The 21,113-nt window shown below is 39.6% G+C and overlaps 1 pseudogene; it reads right to left on the bottom strand.

Moving 5' to 3' along the window:
* Positions 1-3,513: 3,513 nt before the first annotated feature.
* On the bottom strand, positions 3,514-11,318 carry LOC142616860 (wall-associated receptor kinase-like 9; annotated as a pseudogene).
* Between the last annotated feature and the right edge of the window lie 9,795 nt (positions 11,319-21,113).

Raw genomic sequence — 21,113 nt, 5'->3', positions numbered from 1 at the left:
ACTCGATTATTCTCTCTTAAAAAATGATTGAGAGACCACACTTTTTGGGTGTAAAGTGGAATTTGAGCGAAGATTAAAAGTGTTTTCAAGTACTTTTAATTTTTTTGTTTTGAATTTCACCACACCAAGGTATGCTATCTTGTTCTTAAATTATGAAATTTACATAGTGCATGTTATCAATCATGAATGAAATAGATCCATTTTTGTTACTTCCGCTGTATGTTTTGTATGAGACACAAACCAAATTTTCCAACAGTTATAAGTCATGACTAGCGTGCCAACAAGAATTGTCAATTTAGGGTTGTTGTAAAGGATTGGAATTGGGTCCTTTTATAAGCTTGAAATGCGCTAGGAGTCGATGACCACACTGATGTGCATTGTCCGAAATTCCAATTCATGCCATAACAAAGAAGGGGGAAATGATTGAAGAAATAGTAATATGACACGTTTGGTGCAACAAAGAAGGGAGAAAATGATTGAAAAAAATAGTAATATGACATGTTTGGTACAGTGAATATAGACCACAAAAGGAATAATAGTCTTTATTATTAAGAATAAAAAAAATGGACTAAGGCGAAACTTAAGGGGTTGTTTGATTCAGTGAATGTAGACTAGAAATGAATAATAATATTTAGGGCACATTTGGTACACTGTAATAGACCCTGTAATAGAATAGCTATTCATGGGGAATAGATATTTAAAATTCCTAAAATCTCCTTGGCTCCCCCATCGATTTTTTTTGTGTGCTAATCTCTCTCTCTCTCTCGCCCACGCCCCCCCCCCCCCCCCCATACTAGATTTAGACCCAGAAACAACAATTAGGTAGGTCCCTTTTTTTGCTGCTAAATTTCTTTACAAAAGACCCTCAACAAGTATTGATACCTTGCTAATCCTTGGGATATTGGTTAATAGATGATTAAGGAATTAATGGATTGCAGTTTCGCAATTTATAGTAGTGTTTTTATTTTGTTTTTGATTCAACAAAATTGGTATTTCATATTTTCATTACAAAATTAAAACAACGAAGTACAAATGAAGGTCCAAATCAGAAAACATTATTACAATCCTTGATAGCTGAGTTGCTTTGTGCCATTGGTTTAGTCTACATTAGTATTTTTGAGTAATCATCAATTTAATATCAATAAAAAATTATATTAATTGATCTTTTCCATTTTTTAAGAGGATATTTGCCATTTCTTTTTTGAATCATGAGCTTTATCTCAATCATTTTTGTTTTTAACATTTATGCAGATATTAATTTTGAACAAACAACACAAGTATTAATTGTAAAATTATTTAATTAGTACTTAATAAAATGTTAGAGGTAGAACCACAAAAATTGTAAATACAATTTAAAAAAAGAAGGGTATTTTAGGAAATTTAATTTAACTAGGCTTTCACTTCAACATCTTTATTTTGTTGTCAAACAAATGAATAGTAATAGTTATTCAATTACAACTTCTTTTATTTCTTGTAATACTTATTCTTATTCCTATGTAATTACCATTACAATGTACCAAACGTGCCCTTATTATTGAGAATAAAAGATGGACTAAGGTGAAGCTTAAGCGGGGCTTGAGTTTTTAAAATTTCTATTAATTGAACTATTTGAATTATAAATATTCTTAAAATTTTCTTACTGGCCCCTCCTAAGATTTTGGAAAAAAATAATTCCTCATAAAATTACATTTGGGGCTTCATCAAATTTTAAAATTGATTAAAAAAACCCAAATGAAAATTTTAATACTAAGAACCAATAATATATATATATATATATATATATATATAGCATATGCCCATAGTCCATCCAAATACAACGATTTTTTTTTTAATTTCCAATATTAAAAAAAAAAAACCCTCCAAGTCTTTCATGCCATGATCTCTCTTCTTGTAAAGTTTTTCAAAAGTTCATTGTATTAGGCTCATTATGCTTGTGGTTTTGTCACAGATTGCCAAAGGGGGAGATGGTTAGGCTCAAATTTTCTATGTAATTGGTAAATCTTTTGACAAAACACACTTTACTTGTAATTGGGTAGATCTAAGTTGGGTTTAATGTATCAAGAAGTATGTTGTTCAAACATATCAAGTGGTATCATTAAAGACATGTAGGTTGATCCAAGAAAGTGAAGAAAAGCTGTTTCATTAAGTCTCAACACAAGCTCAACAGATGCTGCATTCGAAGGTTAGTGGAGAAGCTCAACATAAACTTGATCTATCGAGATCTACGATTTCAGAAATTCCAGATCTGAAATTTGGTCCACGATGACTTGAATGATTAGGATTTCTCTTCTTACAACCCTAGTCATATATAATGCTTATTTTAAAAGTCATAACACACGAAAACAGAGCCTAGAACTCATATATTTTGTGAGAAGCTATTGCGTTTTGTACGTCTTAGAGTTTTGTAACCAAGTACTTCCTGATCTTTATCATTTATGAAGTGAAGAACTTTGCAGCAAACAACAATCAATCAAGTTGTTGGAGTTAATCACGTACTAGGATCCATGCAAAGTAGTTAGTCACAGATTAGAGATTTGTGCAATAAAGGAAAGAAGGCTACTAAAATATCAAGTTCAATTGGGTATTGAAGCGAAGGTTCAACTGCAAGTTGATATTTTGGGATAGACCAGGGTAGTGGTAAGATTCCTCATACTTGTACCACTTGATTATCGATTAGTGGATTCTTGGGAGTGGTGACATTAAATTTACACGGTGGAGTTTTTGCCTTGCAAGAGGTTTTCTCCATTTATTAACAAATCACTGTGTTAATTTATTTTTCACTGCATATTAGTTATTTGGTGATTTGTTGGTGCCTACATGTTTTGCTTGTAATTTGACTTAATTAATTAACTTGAGAAGTTGAATTAATTAACCGGAGTCAATCTATTATTTTAACCCAACATTTTGTATAGTATTTAGTATTCACATGTTAGCTATATATTAAATAAATACCCACATGCTATTGTATAGTATACTTGTGTGTTCTTTCGCACGTTACCTATGTGTATACCTCACATGCCTTGATTGTAAATATTCTTTGGAGTTAATATTCACATGTTAGCTATATGGTAAATATTTACTCACATGCCAAAAAAATCAATCAAAATGCCAACTATTCTATTTCTTCATAAAATGTTAATGTTTGAAATAAATTAAAATGAGATACTATTTTCAGATAGGCATTGTGGGGTGCCTAATACCTTCCCTACACGTACCCAAACTTCCAAGTCCATGATCTTTGGTTCGAGGCTTTTGGTTTTCCTTAATTAATGAACCCCTAAAACTTGGTTTAGTTAATTAGGTAACCTAAAATAAATTAGAACTCTAGGTAACCAATCACACCTAATACAAAATCAATAGTTGGTGACGACTCCTAAAATAAAAATAACAAAAATGGACTCTCTCACACTCACCCCATTATTATTATTATTATTTAATAAATGAAGAGAAGTTATAATAATTTTCCACATAAATAACAAAAATAAATAAGTACCAAAACATATAACTTATTAATTAAATTGATTTGATAGATAAAAGTGGAAGGACCTCTGATGATGAAGATGTGCCAGTTTTTGAACTTGAACTTGTTGAAATAGAAGCATCATTCCAAGGTCCCCTTTCTTCTTTTCTAACATATTAAAGTTCTTCAAAATTCGGTTCAACATGAGAAACTTTTTGAACTCCCTCCAACTCAATCATAATCTCTATCATCGTAGGTCGTTTCTTTCCATTCCAATGCAAGCATCTTTTTGCAAGATTAGCAATTGCCATGATTTCATCTTTATTACTATCCTCCTTTACTTGAGTATCAAGTATATCAAAGAGATGGTTCTCTTTCAATGAATGAATGAAATATGTAGATAGATTCCGACCTTCTTGTGATCTTGTTGAAGAAACAGGTTTTTCTCCGGTCAAAAGCTCAATAAGGACTACTCCAAAACTATATACATCACTCTTATTTGTAAATTGGCTTGTTTGAAAGTATTTTGGATCTAAGTACCCAAAAGTACCATATACCAATGTGGTTAAATGAGTTTGGTCAATGGCTATTGTTCTTGAAGTCCCAAAATCTGCTACTTTTGCTCTGTATTTGTCATCAAGGAGTATGTTTGAAGATTTTATGTCTCGATGGTAAATGGGTAGTGAAGCTGCTGAGTGTAAGTAAGAAAGAGCTCCTGCAACTTCTGTGGCAATCCTTAAGTGCATATTCCATGTTAGTAATGGAAACTCTTCATTTTTTTCATGGAGATACTGAAAAAGCGTTCCATTGGGAATGAATTCATAAACTAACAAAGGAACTTCTGTCTCTAAACAACACCCGAGTAGTTTAACCACATTTCTATGGTTGGTTTGTGAAAGAATGATAATCTCATTAACAAATTGTTCAAGATTTCCCTCATCCACTTTGTTGCACTTTTTAATAGCCACAATATTTCCATCTACTAACATTCCTTTATAAACTGTACCTTGTCCACCCTTACCAAGTATTCTATTTTCGTTGAAACGATCAGTTGCATTTTCCAACTCCTTTGAATTGAATAATTTTGTCTTCTAAACATTGTTTGCATTTGAAGATAATTGTTGTTGTAATAATAAACCACCATTTCTTTTGAAGAATTTTTATTTGCGCTTGATTTTGTTTCTTTTCTTTATCACTCTGTACAACAACCATGTAATAATGAGCAGAAACATTGCCCCAATGCTTGAACAAATAACTGCGTACATCAAGCAAAAAAATATAAATATCACATCAATCTAAATGTGGGCTATATAAAAATATTAACAAACAAATTTAAAGGCAAATTTAGCACATCAATTCTAAAGTTGTATTCTTGGTTATGTTTCCTTTAGTTGGGTTTATCGTAAGGAAAATTTAGCAGTCCATGAACTAGCCAAATGGTCTTGTATACATTCTTATTTTGGTAGTTTTGGTCTTGCTCCTAGCGCTGTAAATGTGATTGTAAAGGAGGCTGACCCTTTTGGGTAGCTTTTCTTTTCTTCAATAAAGTCTTGTATTCATAAAAAAAGAAACAAAAAAGGAAGAGACAATTTGAGGAGATGAGTTTCTAGCTGCTGGGCGAAGTGTTGCCAAGAAAGAGAAGAAGAAAATGGGAGGTGGGAATGATTGGCAAAATATACTAACGGAAAATGGGAGGTGGTAACATGGCTCTCTTTTTTTTATCTCTCTTGCAATTTTTTTTTTTTAATATTCAAATTCTTTACCGGCTGAGATCTTTTCTCGGGCCAAATTATAGTAAAAAAAAATGGAAACACGCAAACCGCTATAACCGAACATGATTCTAAGAACTGTAAAGTTCCATTGCGGTTCAAGCAGTTCCTTGCTTTTGTTTTTTTAAATAGAGAAGTTCTTAGGGTTAAAATAACCCCAATGATAAAGGGTTCACAGTTAACATGGCCGAATTGTACCGTCCAGTCTGAGTTTGAGAACCTTGGCTATAGCTTGTAGCTCAAATAATTGGTATTTCTTCAATTTTCCAACATAGACACATAGAGTTCAAAACCTCCTCTCTATTGTAATTATCTAATTATAAAATATAAATAAGTGTTAGCTCCTAATTAGTTTCTTAGGAAAAATAAAATTTATTGTTTTTTTTTGGTTGTCAAAAAGATAATTTATTGTTACTTGATTTTTCAGGTAACATGTATAATGGTCTATTCGAGTTTTATTATTATTTTACTTTTTTCAGAGTGTATTGGGTTTTAAATTGTATGAAAAGGGGCTTTCAAAAAAAAAAAAAAAAAAAGTCCCAACATTTTGTCACCGAACAAAAATTTTCCCGTCATTTAACATTGAGATATGTTCCTGTTCAGTTTTGCCTTAAATGAGCTTTAAGCCTTTTAACACCTAATTGGCGAATTCTTCCTATAAATTCTTACAAACTTTACCCTTTTTCTTTTCGAGTCCAAATTTAGTAAGGATGGAGTGAAAACTCATGTTTTATATCATCAAATAAAAGATTGTTACATCAGTATTTTACTTAAAATTCAATACATACTAATGCACCTAATAATATCTTAATAAACTTCCAATTTATTTAGATTTATATATAGGTATTAGAATTAATTAAGTGTAGTTTTATTATTCCTAAATATGTGATAAAATGATATGACACGTGTGGGGACTAAAAGGACCTAAAATTGCAGGTCGGCCCATGAGTCGAGAGTCCGAGTATTCGTTCGAGGACGAATCTCTCCTCGGACAAACCCACGATGACCCTGGGATTCGCCAAAAAGATTAAGGCAGAATTCTGGAAAAACCGTTGGTTAAGAGGGGGATTTAAGCACCCTCCGGACGCAACGGTGTGAGAGAAATATCTCAGAAAAAGGCTGCTTCTCCACATTAAAGATCCTGCACCTACCTCCCTGGCCGCATTAATGGGAAAATGACCCCTGAATAGTAGAAGTCAGCCTTCTTGCTATCATTTGAAGACTTCCAGAGAGTGGTGGATGGAACAGGTGTCTAATAGGGTGATTTGCTTTACACGTGGATAAAGAGGGTAGAAGAAGAAGTATTTAAGGAGGAAAGAGAGTAAAGAAAAGGGGTGGTGAGACAAATATTAAGAACTGTAACCTTTGAGAGAAGAAAGATAAATAATATATAAGTTGTCCTCGGCTTACGTCTGAGGAGCTTTATTTTGTCCCGTTTGTCTATTATTTGCAAATACTGTAATATTTTAGCCTGTTCATTAAGTTTCGAATATCACTAAACTAGATTGCGAGCCCACACTCTACAAATTTCATTGTTTAAGGCTCATTGGGCCTGAGCCCACGTGTATTTTTGGATCCAGGCGCAATTGTGCACTTACGACACGTTAATTGAAAGAGTAAATCATGAATTTTAGACCATATATTTACAGAATTTAATCTATTTTCTCTTTAATTAAAAAATTTGTGTACTAGTGCTCATCCCCAAAGACAGCATTTGCTATTTCTTGGGATTAGCCAAAATCCTTCCCTCGCCGTTATTTTAATCAATAGTTTAATGCCTCCCATCATATTCTTTAAGTCTTTGACCAACATCTTTTACGTATTTCTCCCTTTTTCTTAATCCGCTAGTTAGATTAGCCTCTCACCCAATTCTCACTATTTTGGTTTGTTCACTGACATATGTTAACTTTGTTCTAAGCGTGAAGTGAAAATTTTAATTTCATACACAGAACAATTTTCATAATGTTTTTCACAATAATTTTCTTTTGAGTGATTTTACAAAAGCTGATTTATAGCTTTTTATTAGATCTTATTTGGGTTTAACGCTAATATCATTTTATTATCTTTCATTTACAACTTGTCATCTTGGCAGTTATAACATATTTAATAAAAATTTTGTGACTATTACGTTAATGAAAGTGAAATTCATTTCCCATTTATAGTGAACATGAGTGAAAAGGACGAGGTTGTCTTCCATTTAATATTTTTTTTTTGAATGATTCAATAGTTGGGATTGAGGGAATTTAAACCCTAATGGCCTGTTTGGAAGTTAAAAAAAGGAGGGGGAGTAGAGTAAAAAGAGGGAGAGTAATTTAATTACCTTGATTGGAAGTTTTTTAAGGAAGGAGGGGGAGGGGTTTGGAAGAGTTTGGAGGGGTTTCAACTACCTCTAACCCCTCATTTTTAATTCTCCCAAATTGGAGAGATTTGGAGGGAGAGTAGAGTAGACAAATTATTGACCAAATGAATTCCTCAATTTACCCTGTAAAGTTGTGATTTACAACTATATTTTATGTTGGCTTTATTCCATGACAAAAAGTGTTGTACTTACTTTAATTTGTTCATTGTATTTGATTTTATTGTATTGAGTTTAATATTAAGTTGGTGAAAATTCAAGCTAAATTGAAGATCAGTGGGTTTCGTGACTGTCTCGCTAGTAGCTAACCCGCGAAAGAGCCATGTGAGAAGCACATGTTGGAAGCTAAAGTGACGTGCCAGCCTGGAAGATTTCGCTAGTGTCTCGCGAGTAAGGCCTTCCCACGAGTCACCCGTGAAACTCTTTGTCTGGAGCATTTTTAAGTGTGACTTTCTTACCCTTCACCCATACTATATATACCCTCATTACTCACAAATGTGTAAGGAGGTCATTCAGAGAGAAAAAACCCTAGATAGGTTTTCAACAACATACACACCCATCTTTTAGAGAGAGAGAGAGCTACTAATCCTTAGTGAGAAATCATCCTAGTCTCTTCTCCTTCCCTCTCCCATTGTCATACATTGAAAGGAGATTTGTACCTAAACACAACCCACACATTTTCAGAGTGTAGAGAGTGTTTTGGAGATTGGGAAGTTTTGGGGATTTTCCAAAAGAAGCCAGTGAGGTTTGGCGGATGCAATTGGGCGTATTGCGGGATCCGGAAAGCTAGAGAAGACATGACTTCGTGAAGTCCGTTGGTAGCAGGAGCTTGGAGGGCTCAAGTACATTGGGTAGACTAGGCTTGGAGGATCTTTTATTATTCGTGTATTCCAACTTTATTCTCTAGTGGATCGATTACAGCTTGGAGGGCGGCGGAGAGGTTTTTTGCCGATTTCTTCAGTTTTCTCTTCAATAACATATCGGCGTGTTATCTTGTGTTTGCATCCTTCTTCCCTTATTCTTGTACTTTACTTTTATTGTTTGTTGTTAATGTTTATGCACTAGAATAGTATTGGTTGTTTGCGCTTCATTTACTCTTGTTTCCGCACTTAGATAAGTTAGAGTAAAAGCAATCTAACCGTAAAGTTTAACTTGGGGTCTAAACAACTCTTGTGTTTTAAACACAAATCCGAGCTTTCATACCCTTTCTAAATTAACAAAATTACATACCGAGTATATCATCTTTGTTTGTTTCCTGAGAAAATTAAACACTAATGTAATGATCTGTTTGGTTGCTAAGAAAATGATTAATGATACAGTGAAATTCTAAATTATCTCTTCCCTAATTGAGTCCAGATTCGAATAACCATGAAATACAGAAATCCAAAGTTTTCAGTATGGAAAAAAACAAATAGATGAGGAATAGAGATCCATTCAAGTTTATAACTCTAACCACTGTTTGGTTACTAAGAAAATGGACTATGAGAAAACATAAAAGGAAAAATTCAAGTTTCTGCGAAAATCTCAACGCAACTAAAAAATAGATAATTCAATATTTCCAAGTTGCCAGAGGTTCCTTTTTTTCTCTCACACTCTGTAAAAAACCACAAAAAGTTGGCTTTTTAAAATTTTTCTAGTCCATTTTCTCAGCAACTAAGCAAATCCTAAATTTAAAGAATTGATAATTAAACAAACCTTATAGGCTTACACTCTCAAATCTCAAATCTTTGGCACGTCGCCCACCTCCGAAAACCAAGTAATTCTGAATGGCAAAGACGTGAATATAAGGAAAGGTATTGTGCAAAGAATTGAATTAGTTTCTCTCACACTCTCTGCATTTTCTCTCTAAAAGGAAAGGAAAGAAGAGAAAAGGAGTTTGAGAATTTCTTTCTACGAAGAAAGAAATGGCATTTAAGAATGAAGGAGAAAGAGGGAGCGCCTAGGCTACTGAGAAAACTATGTAGGAAAATAAAATTTGATCTTACTTTCAATCTTTTTTTCTTTTTCTTTTTTAAAAAAAGCATTTAATATTTATATTGTCTTTTTTCATGATTTTTTTTTCCTCAACATCCAAACATTTTTTTTCTTATTTTAATTATTATTAATTAAGGATGGTTTTTTTAGTATAATAAACAAGCAGAAAAAAATATTTAATCATAGACCAATAGTTGATGGTTTTTTTAGTATAATAAACAAGCAGAAAAAAATATTTAATCATAGACCAATAGTTGATGGTTCTTTTTCAATTTCAATTCCATCTCTACTACAGAACCGGACATGAGAGTTTCTTCTCATCCAGCTCCTCGCGAATAAAAAATAACAATTATAACATGGTATACATGTATTTAATGAATAATATACTGAATCGTGGGAGTCTTTGAGATTTTATCTAATCTATTAGAAATTTGTATATCTTGTTTTGATAGTTTATATAAAAAAAACTAAACATGTGTTCAATTTCTATTTATTTATAGTTATAGATAATTATTTTATAGATTAGTTAGAGATAATAGATAATAATAATAGAATTTCGTTTTATTATAACGAGTATTTATTTTGTTTTGTCTTTTTTATTATCATATTATATTGGATCTATCAAAATTTAGAAATCCAATAAAATAAAAACTTTCGCGGGTGAATATCTTTATAAAATAAAAGAGACTCCCTAAGGGACAAATAAAAAAAAGCGGAAAAGCTCCGTTTTGGCATGAAATGGATATATCCATATACCTCTGACTTATATTTATGAGACGATAAAATATGGCAAAACCTGCACCCAGAATCGGTTCACGTAGGAATGGGCGTATTGGTTTACGTAAGAGTGCGCGTAGAATACCAAAAGGGGTTATTCATGTTCAAGCAAGTTTCAACAATACCATTGTGACTGTTACAGATGTACGAGGCCGGGTAATTTCTTGGTCCTCCGCCGGTACTTGTGGATTCAAGGGTACAAGAAGAGGGACACCCTTTGCGGCACAAACCGCAGCAAGAAATGCTATTCAAACGGTAGTGGATCAAGGTATGCTGATTATTTAATTTACATCAGAAAAAAAAAATGATCAAAAAAATTATTGCATGCTATAGTCATAATTATTTAATCTAACAAATTAATCATAGACCAATGTTGCAAGTCCATTTTCAAATAGGGGTAAATTTGTCTATCAAAATCATTTTCTCTCCTTTCCATCCTAATTTTTAAAACATCCAAACAAGAGGAAGGGCTAATTACTCTCTTCCCCTTTACTAATTTTAAAAACATCCAAATAAGGTGGAGGATAACCATTCCCCTTTATTCTCCTCCCCACTACTCTCCTTTCCTCTACTCCCCTCTACTCTCTTCCCTCTCTAAACTTCCAAATAGGCCATAAATGTCCATTATAAATCTCAAAAAGTGCCAGTTAGTTAAGCTACAGGACACAGTAGCAAATTAAAATAAAGAATTGTACCACTTTATTGAGTTAAACTATATTTTCTAGATAGATTTGTAATTACTATAATAAACAGTTTTGCTAAATCTATTTTAAAGAATTTCTAATTTAAAATAATATTGAAGTGTGATGAGTAATGTAGTTCATCTAAAAAAAAACTAAAAGTCTAAAACTATCAAGTTATAGGAGTCATGATTTAAAATTTTTAATAAGATCATATATATTGAAAACGCGATTAAATTAAAAAAAAAAAAATACATACCTATAATGGCTATCTTCAATTGAGCTTTCCGCTTTCTCCACATGTTACCTGACTTGTTGGAATGAAGGAAAATTAAGGGGCTATTGTGGGGAGTAAAAAGACCCTGATGGAGATATGGGCCTTTGGGCCGTGCTAAGGAAGGCCGACCTGCTCTTGAATTTAGAACTTGTTAGTACTATGGGTCGGCCCATACGCCGAGGATCCGAGGATCCAGCCGAGGGTGAATTTCTCTTCGGACGGACACCGGAGAACCCGGGACTTCATGATAAACGTTAGGCAAGGACATGGTCAAAACCAATGGTTAAAAGGGGTAAATCCTTAAATGTCCTAGAAGCACCGATATTAGAGAAATACCAAGGATCAAGGCTGTCACCTCCACATTAAAGACCCTGCACCTACCACCCTGGCCGCATTAATGGGGAAGTGACACCTGAACAGTGGAAGGGAAACTTCTGGTTACTATTCAAAGGCACTGAGAAAAGAAATATCTTGGCTAAGGGGGAGTTGGGTCAACACGTGTACAAAGTATCAAAAAGAGGAGTATTTAAGGAGCAACTTAGAACAGAAATGAGGATCCCTTCTTTGTAAACCTAAAAGAAAGAGAAAAAAGAGAGAGAAATAATATAAGAACAGTTCTCGGCTTACGTCCGAGCAGGTTGATTTACAGTATTCATTGTTGTTTTCAAGTATTTACCATCTTTGGCTTGTCATTTAATCCTCAAACACTTCTAACCTGGGTTTCAAGCCCACGCTCTACAAATCATATTGTTTAAGGCTCATTGGGCCTGAGCCCGTAACTGTTCTTGGGGCCAGGTGCAATTGTGCACTTACAATTGGCGCCGTCTGTGGGGAATCTAGTCTAGAAGAGGCAGGGATACTATGGCAGGCTTAGGTACTCACCATGCAGAGTCATAGGGATCACAGCCGGAAGATCATTTCGAACGTCTTGAACATCGAAGGGATCGTGAGGGGAGTGTCCATACAGAATACCCAGGTGCTAGTCATATTCGTGAGGGAAGTAGCACCACCCACGATGAGGGTTCTAAATCCATGCAGAAGGAAATCAACCGTTTAAAGAGAAAGCTACGCCGCGCCAAGCGTAGGTTTTCACCGTCCTCATCTAATTCTTCCTCGGAGGAGGATAGGGGAGCTGGCTACAGCTCAAGGTCGCGCTCTCCCACCAGTGCAACGTCCTCCGGTGAGGAGGGCGACCAGCCAACTCGCAGACGTAAGAAGCCTCGTTCTAGGGGCTTAGGCAACGATGCTATGAGTAGGGCGTTGCACCAGCTCTCCAAATCTCCATTTGCACGGAGGATTGAGAAAGGAAGGCTTCCCAGAAGGTTTACCCAGCCCACTTTCACCATCTATAATGGCCGGACTGATCCGGTGGAGCATGTGAGTCACTTTAACCAGAGGATGGCGGTGCACTTTCACAACGAGACCCTGATGTGCAAAGTTTTCCCCTCTAGCCTGGGACCTGTTGCTATGAGGTGGTTCAACGGCCTTAAGTCGGGGTCTATAAGTTCGTTTGGGGAGCTTACTAGGGCATTCGCTTCACAGTTCATCACGTGTAGCAGAGTACCTCGGCCATTGGACTCGCTGTTATCCATGACCATGAGGGAAGGGGAGACGTTGAAAGCATACTCCGATCGTTACTGGGAGATGTTTAATGAAATAGATGGCGACTTTGATGAGGTGGCGCTTAATACCTTTAAGGTAGGCGTCCCTACTGATCACGACCTGAGAAAGTCTTTGACTAAAAAGCCTGTTCGCAGTGTACGTCGCCTCATGGACCGTATTGATGAGTATAAGAGAGTGGAGGAAGACCAACAGCAAGGAAAGGGAAAGGAGAAGGTTATCCCGCAGGAGAGAAGGGATTTCAGGTCGGACAGATATCACAATAATAGGCCGAGGAGAGATTACGTTGGACAGTCTGCCTCGGCAGCACCTCAGGCCGTGAACACTGTATTCCGGGAACCAGTACATCAGCTGCTGGAGAAAGTTCGTAAGGAACCCTTTTTTAAATGACCTGATAAGATGGCAGGAAACCCCGCGAAGAGGAATCACAACCTCTTTTGCCAATACCACCGGGATGTGGGCCACACTACCGAGAACTGTCGGACCCTGTGGAACCATCTAGAGCAGCTCGTCAGTGAGGGAAAGTTAAAGCAGCACCTGTGTCAGCCCACTGGGCAGGTCAGTCAAGTTGGCTCAAACAACCAGAGGAACAATACATCTCGGCCAGCATTGGGAACAATTAATGTTATCTTCGCTGCCCCTGGCAGGACCGGCTCAGGTCCCACTAGGGTGATGGCGGTTTCCCATCCACAAACCGAGGATGTGGGTCACAGGCCGAAGAGGTTGAAGGGCACTTTGCTCGTTTTAGATTTCTCGGAGGAGGATAAGGTAGGGACTATCCAGCCCCATGACGATGCTCTTGTGGTTACCCTCAGAATAGGGAACTATGACGTGAGAAGGCTGATGATAGATCAGGGTAGCGGTACAGATATCATGTACCCTGATCTATTTAAGGGGTTAAGGTTGAAATTGGAAGACCTTACTCCTTACGATTCGCCGCTTATAAGCTTTGAGGGGAGAGCCGTTGTGCCGAAGGGACAGATCCGTTTGCCCGTTCAATCCGGCTCAGAAACGGTTGAGGTGGACTTCATCGTGGTTGATGCGTACTCTCCATACACAGCCATCCTTGCCAGGCCTTGGCTGCATGCGCTTGGAGCCGTCTCCTCTACCTTACATGTTAAAGTTAAATTCCCCTCGGGGGAATGTGTTGAGGAAATCCTCGGCAGCCAATCGGTAGCCAGGCAGTGCATATCGGCTGCAGTACTGCATCAGACAGAAGCCGAGTCTTCGGCTTTGGTCACCAAAGACTTATAGCAGTTAACGGCTCCTGATTCATCTGGAATGGTGACAGGAGATGAGACACAGTGCGAGGGATTAGAGAAGTTTCCAGTGGCCGATGACCCGGAGAGATTCTTCCAAGTCGGTGTACTTTTGCCACACCAAGAGAAGATGGAGTTGTTAGAGTTCTTGAAGGATAATGTTGATGTTTTTGCGTGGGATCCTCATGAAGCTCCAGGCGTGGATCCGGGCTTCATTTGTCATCACTTAAATGTCAACCCGGCTATTATTCCGAGAAGGCAGCCACCTCGGCGCTCTTCCAGAGAACATTCCGAGGCTGTGAAGGAAGAGGTGCTTAAACTCAAAAGGGCGGGGGCTATCAAAGAAGTTTTCTACCCCGAATGGTTGGCTCATACTGTTGTTGTTAAAAAGAAAAATGGAACGTGGAGGGTATGTGTGGACTTTACTGATCTGAACAAGGCCTGTCCTAAAGATTCGTTCCCAATGCCACGTATTGATCAATTGGTGGATGACACTGTCGGACATCCTCGGATGAGCTTTTTGGACGCCTTCCAGGGTTATCACCAGATTCCCTTGGCATTAGACGATCAGGAGAAAACTGACTTCATTACACCGACGGGGAGTTATCATTATAAGGTCATGCCATTCGGCTTGAAGAATGCTGGGGCTACCTATCAAAGGATGATGACCAGAATGTTCGAACAGCAAATGGGGAAAACCGTTGAGGTATATGTTGACGATATGGTGGTGAAAAGCAAAACAATACCCTCACACGTGAAAGATTTGGCCGACACTTTTCAGATACTGAGAAAGTACAGGTTGCGCCTCAACGCCTCAAAATGTTCTTTCGGCGTGGGGTCTGGAAAATTCTTGGGATACATGATTACTCATAGAGGCATAGAGGTAAACCCGGTGCAGGTCAAGGCTATTCAGGACTTGCAGCCTCCTCGGAACCCAAAAGAAATTCAAAAGTTAACGGGAATGATTGCCGCCTTGAATAGGTTCATATCTCGGTCAGCTGACCGGTGTCGTCCTTTCTTCCAACTGTTGAATAAGTGGAAAGGGTTTCAATGGACCGAGGACTGCGAGTTAGCTTTTCAACAGCTCAAGCAATATCTTTCTCGGCCACCCATTCTGTCTCGTCCCGAGGCGCATGAGATTTTGTTTGCTTATCTGGCAGTGGCCGTCCACGCGGTCAGCCTGGTCCTGATAAGAGATGATAACGGGGTGCAAAGACCGGTATATTACGTTAGTAAGTCTTTGGGTGATGCCGAGGTGCGTTATCAACCCTTAGAGAAAGCGCTCCTGGCCGTGGTTCATGCCACGCGAAAGCTTCCCCATTATTTTCAGTCCCACACGGTGGTTGTTCTGACCCAATTGCCCCTTAAGGCAGTGCTACGTAGCGCCGATTACTCAGGAAGGATAGCAAAGTGGCGGACCATCCTGGGGGCTTTTGACATTAAGTACAAGCCTCGCACCTCGGTGAAGGGTCAGGTTCTCGCTGACTTGGTGGCGGAATTTGCCGAGCCATTACTGGAAGAAACTTTAAAAGAAGCACACATGGATGAAAAATCAGTTGGTGTGATTACAGCTGCCATGCCTCCGATTTGGAAAGTGTATGTGGATGGGGCGGCTAATCAGAGAGGATCTGGTGTTGGACTTGTTCTAACGTCCCCAGAGGGAATTGTCTTCGAAAAATCTTTGAGATTGGCGTTCTCGGCTACTAACAATGAGGCCGAATACGAAGCGGTCTTAGTAGGCATGAAAATGGTGCATAGAATGGGTGGAAAGGAAATCCATATCTTCTCGGATTCTCAACTGGTGGTCGGCCAGGTCACGGGAACCATGGAGGCTAGAGATCCAAGGATGCAGGAATATTTGGCCCAGATTAAGCGCCAGCAAACTGAATTTGACTCCTTCGCCTTAACCCATATCTCTCGGAGCGGAAACACCCACGCAGACTCCTTAGCCACGCTGGCAACGTCCTCGGCTCAAGGTTTACCTAGGGTTATCCTCGTTGAGGATTTACTAGAACCCTCTCTTGTCATTACCAACGCGCCTCGCATCCATCTAATAAGGCCTGGACCTAGTTGGATCGACCCGGTCGTATCTTTTCTTAGGGATGATGTCCTTCCTGAGGACAAATCTGAAGCAGATAAGATACGCCGAAAGGCGCCACGTTTCTGGTTGTCCGAGGACCAAAAACTGTACAAACGATCATTTTCAGGACCGTACTTGTTGTGTGTACACCCTGATTTAACGGAAGGGCTTCTAGAAGAATTGCATGAAGGGATTTGTGGCAGCCACACTGGGGGAAGATCCTTAGCCCACAGAGCCCTGACTCAGGGTTATTGGTGGCCCAATATGCAAAGAGAGGCCCAAGACTATGCCAGGAAATGTGATCAGTGTTAGAGGTTTGCTCCTAATATTCATCAACCTGGAGGAGTTCTTAACCCCCTTTCCAGTCCTTGGCCCTTCGCACAGTGGGGACTAGACATAGTTGGGCCATTTTCGAGGGCAACAGGCAATAAAAGATGGCTTCTCGTGGGAACAGACTATTTCACTAAATGGGTTGAGGCCGAGCCCTTAGCAAATATAAGAGATATTGACTCCAAGAAGTTTGTCTGGAAAAACATCGTTACCAGATTCGGTATACCACACACACTCATCTCAGACAATGGTGTTCAGTTCGACAGTAAGGCTTTTAGGAAGTATTGTGGTGACATGGGTATCATAAATAGGTATTCCACCCCAGCTTATCCTCGAGGAAATGGGCAAGCCGAGGCCGTTAACAAAGTCATTGTCAGTGGGCTGAAGAAAAGGTTGGATGATACGAAAGGCAGATGGGTAGAAGAGCTCCCTCATGTTCTGTGGACGTATCGGACCACACCGCGCAGGTCCACTGGAGAAACTCCATTCTCTATGACTTATGGAGCCGAGGCGGTGATACCTCTGGAATCTGGTTTTCCCACCCTAAAGACGAGCTTTTTTAATCCAGAGAATAACGCAGGACTCTTGGAAAAAGGCCTAGATTTGCTGGAGGAACGGCGCGAGGCAGCAATGGTCCAAATGGCTTATTATCAACAGAAGCTAAAACGGGGATATGACGCCCACGTGAGGCTAAGGCCACTTGCACCTGGTGATCTCGTACTAAGAAAAGTTGTGGGCACCTCTAAGAACCCAGCTTGGGGTAAATTAGGACCCAACTGGGAAGGCCCCTATCGCATTATTTCAGTAGCAGGCATAGGGTCATATCGGCTAGCTGACCTAGATGAAAGAATTGTACCCCGCCCATGGAATGTAAATAATCTTAGAAGATATTATTATTAATAAAATGTGCTTTTATCAGTGAACATTTCAAAGTTATGACTACCTCTGACGTATGAAGTTACTGATCTTAAGAATCAAACAGAAACTTGGTTAAGTGCAGTCCTCGGACCACAAACCTTGTGGAAATTGATGTCTTGTCATTTTTTAAACAGAACCTTAGTTATGCCGGGTCTTCGGACCTCCTACTTTGGGGAAATTAACATTTGAAGTTACTGATCTTAAGAATCAAACAGAAACTTGGTTAAGTGCAGTCCTCGGACCACAAACCTTGTGGAAATTGATGTCTTGTCATTTGTTAAACAGAACCTTAGTTATGCCGGGTCTTCGGACCTCCTACTTTGGGGAAATTAACATTTGAAGTTACTGATCTTAAGAATCAAACAGAAACTTGGTTAAGTGCAGTCCTCGGACCACAAACCTTGTGAAAATTGATGTCTTGTCATTTGTTAAACAGAACCTTAGTTATGCCGGGTCTTCGGACCTCCTACTTTGGGGAAATTAACATTTGAAGTTACTGATCTTAAGAATCAAACAGAAACTTGGTTAAGTGCAGTCCTCGGACCACAAACCTTGTGGAAATTGATGTCTTGTCATTTGTTAAACAGAACCTTAGTTACGCCGGGTCCTTGGACCTCCTACTTTGGACAAATTGACATTTAAACTTATTGATCTTAAGAACCAATGGGAAATTGTTTAAGTCTTGTCCTCGGACCACAAACTTGATTAAATTTAATTTCTTATTGCGCCTGGAAATTAATGCCTTACTGGTCATTAATTCGGATCTTAAGTTTTATATCTTTAAGTGTTAAGCAAATTTGTGTAAGGAATGGTCCTCTGACCTAACATCCTACTAGAAACGGTGCTATACATTACAAGGGTTTGATCGTTATATGAGGTCTTTTTTTCTTTTTAATCAAGGCATTGTTTAAATATCTCAAACATGTCACCTTCTGTTAAATCTTTAATAACATGCGCATGATTATGTGGAAGTTGTGGTTGTGCAATCCTTGGAGTTAGATTTGTTTACTCTGAGAAACTTTTGCTATGTATTAATGGGAAATTTTTGCGATAATTATAAAAAGAATAAAGTAAAAACAGATGCAACACGATTGAAAATCAAATAAAGTTGTTCTTCATTAATCATTTGGACATGTATTACATATAAAGGCTGAACATTGAGAAAGAGAAGCCCTAAGCTAGGTCCTAAGCTTTTGGAGGAGGATCTTGCTGAGAAGTGCTGGTTCCCTCTGTCTCTTTCAACTCCAGCTCAAAGGAAGTCAGGACTTGCTTTCCTTTGTCTACTGTCTTCGTTGGAAGGACGTTGGGTTCCACTGTTTGGCTCAAATCCTTCTCTGCATCCCCTCCTCCTTCCTTCTCTTTGTTGGAACCTGAAGGTTCTGTAGGATCTGGAATCAGCTGTGGGACCATCGGAGGCAGAACAGGGAGAGTTGACTCAGGGGTAGGAGTAGCAGCAGGAGCCTCTTCAATCTCCTGTATCTCCAGGGGAAGCCAAACGTTCTCGGACTTCCTCAGATCCGAGGATAGAGGAACTCTAGCTACGTTTAGGGCTTCTCCCCAAACTTTCTGACAGTATTCCCGGCACAAAGCCACGAAGGCCTCTGTCAGCTGCTCCTCGGTGGTTGCTACCCCTTCCTCGTAGCTCGTCTGCTTGGCAGCCTGTAGAGAGCGTTGGAATGAGCTGGCTTCTTCTTTCATTAGCGCAAGCTCCTTTTCCAAATCCGAGCGTTCCCTTTGGGCTCGGGAGAGTTCATCATCTTTTCACGAAGGAGTTTGCGCTGCCCTTCTATCTGGGTCTTCATGGTCTTCAGATTAGACTCCACCCCATTCTTTTCTCTCTTCAGATCAGCCACCTCCGCGACAAGCGTCTCGTTCTCAGCGAGGGCTGTGCCCAAGGACTTCTCAGTCTCCATCCTGATCTCCAGCTCAGTTCTGGCCTTCTTCCGAGTGTCTTCTATGAACTTCTCGGCTACAAAGACCTCCTGAATGGCCTGTAACAAAATATGATGGAATTAGGAATAGTAAAAAACTTATGAATATTGTTAGAAGTGGAATATTCCTAAAAATGGGGAAACTTACCAGCGCTAGGTCCCTTTTTAAAGAAAGGAATAGTTGTGGCTGGCTCATTTTTTTCAAGGTCTCCATATCCTTGGGCAGCAGAAGAGGGCGCTCCAACACTTCGGCCAAGTGGTGGGCATGGCCTTGTTGAACCGCCCTTATACTGGATTGGCAGGAGATGGGTGCGCCGTCCAGTCTTAGGTCGGGGGACCAGGTTGTCGGTGCTCGGCGCACTTCGGCCTCATCCCTTATCTCCCCGCTTTCAACTGAGCGGGCCCTACCCTTGCCTTTATCCAGCTTCTGCTGCTGAACCGGTGGGGGTTGTTGTCGTGGTTTTTTGGGGTCCTTGCTGATCGTCCCCTCAATATCCCCCTTTCTCTTCTTCTTGGGATCCTCGGCTGGAAGTTTTGGCTCAGCTGGAGGAGGGGGAGGTGGCAAAGAGGGGGGAACTTGGGACGCCCCCGTCTTCTTCCCGGCGACCTTTGCACCTCTCTTGGTTAGGAGATCCTGCATCCTATCCATATCTTCCTCGGATCCGTCTTCTGGTCGGGCAACTATGAACCCTGCAATTCCAGAGGCCTTGGTGGCTTCTTCCTCCTCGTCAGAAAGTACGACGAACTGAGTCCCTTGAGGTCTTCCGGTGTCTTCAAGTTGGAATTGATCTATCTCTTCGTCTAGTGTATGCGAGGAAGACACCTGCTCTTCTGGAACAACAGTCGCCTGAGAATGCACAGCGAGGGGGGTGGCCGCAATGGGCTGTCCGTATAAAATGGTGTCAGGGGCGTCAGGGAGATCGTGGTAGTCCAAAAAGTGGGGCCGGGCTACGTTTATCTTCCTTCGCCTTCGGTCACCGGCTACTATGGCGTTTTCTATCTCCTGGAAGTCCGAGGAGATGGGAGTGTATCCTAAGATCAGATGAGCCACTCTGAGTTGTAGGTCCTCGCTGACAAACACCTCGGAGCGCAGTACCCGGTTAAGATCTGCAACGTTGCAGTGGCTTAAGCGTGGGCGCACGTGTCGCTTATCTGCAAAGGAAGACACCAAATCAAACGAATATGGTCAGATTCATACAATACATGATGAACCTAAATAAACGTGAATGCATGTGAGTGTGTATTTTTGTAAATATTAGAGGAGTTTGTGCGGGGGAAGGAAGGCTAGTCCTAAGGTGTCGCACCTGGATCTCCCCACTCAACTGGGCAGTGGAGGCCGTCGTGCCAGTTTCCAGAGACGATCAGGTAGTCATCCTTCATGCCTTTGTTGGATTTGGGCAGACAGGAGATTAGCCTAACGACGCTGGAGCGGGATTTAATGTAGTAACCTACTTTGGAGAGTTTATGGGACTCGTATAGAAAGACAACATCGTGCCAAGTGAGGTTTAGACCCATTTGCTCATTTAGAGCATCGACGCTACCCAAAACTCTAAAAACGTTTGGGAGGCACTGATCGGGACACAACCGGTGGTTGCGGAGGTACTCCCTAGTTACATGCCTCATTGGGAGGGTCATCCCACCCTCTATAAAGGCTATCATTGGGATGATAACCTCTCCCTCCT

The sequence above is a fragment of the Castanea sativa genome, chromosome 11 (genome assembly GCF_040712315.1).
Source record: "Castanea sativa cultivar Marrone di Chiusa Pesio chromosome 11, ASM4071231v1".
Lineage (NCBI taxonomy): Eukaryota > Viridiplantae > Streptophyta > Magnoliopsida > Fagales > Fagaceae > Castanea > Castanea sativa.
Note: the sequence above shows the minus strand (reverse complement) of the source record. Positions and strands in the feature narration are given on the sequence as shown.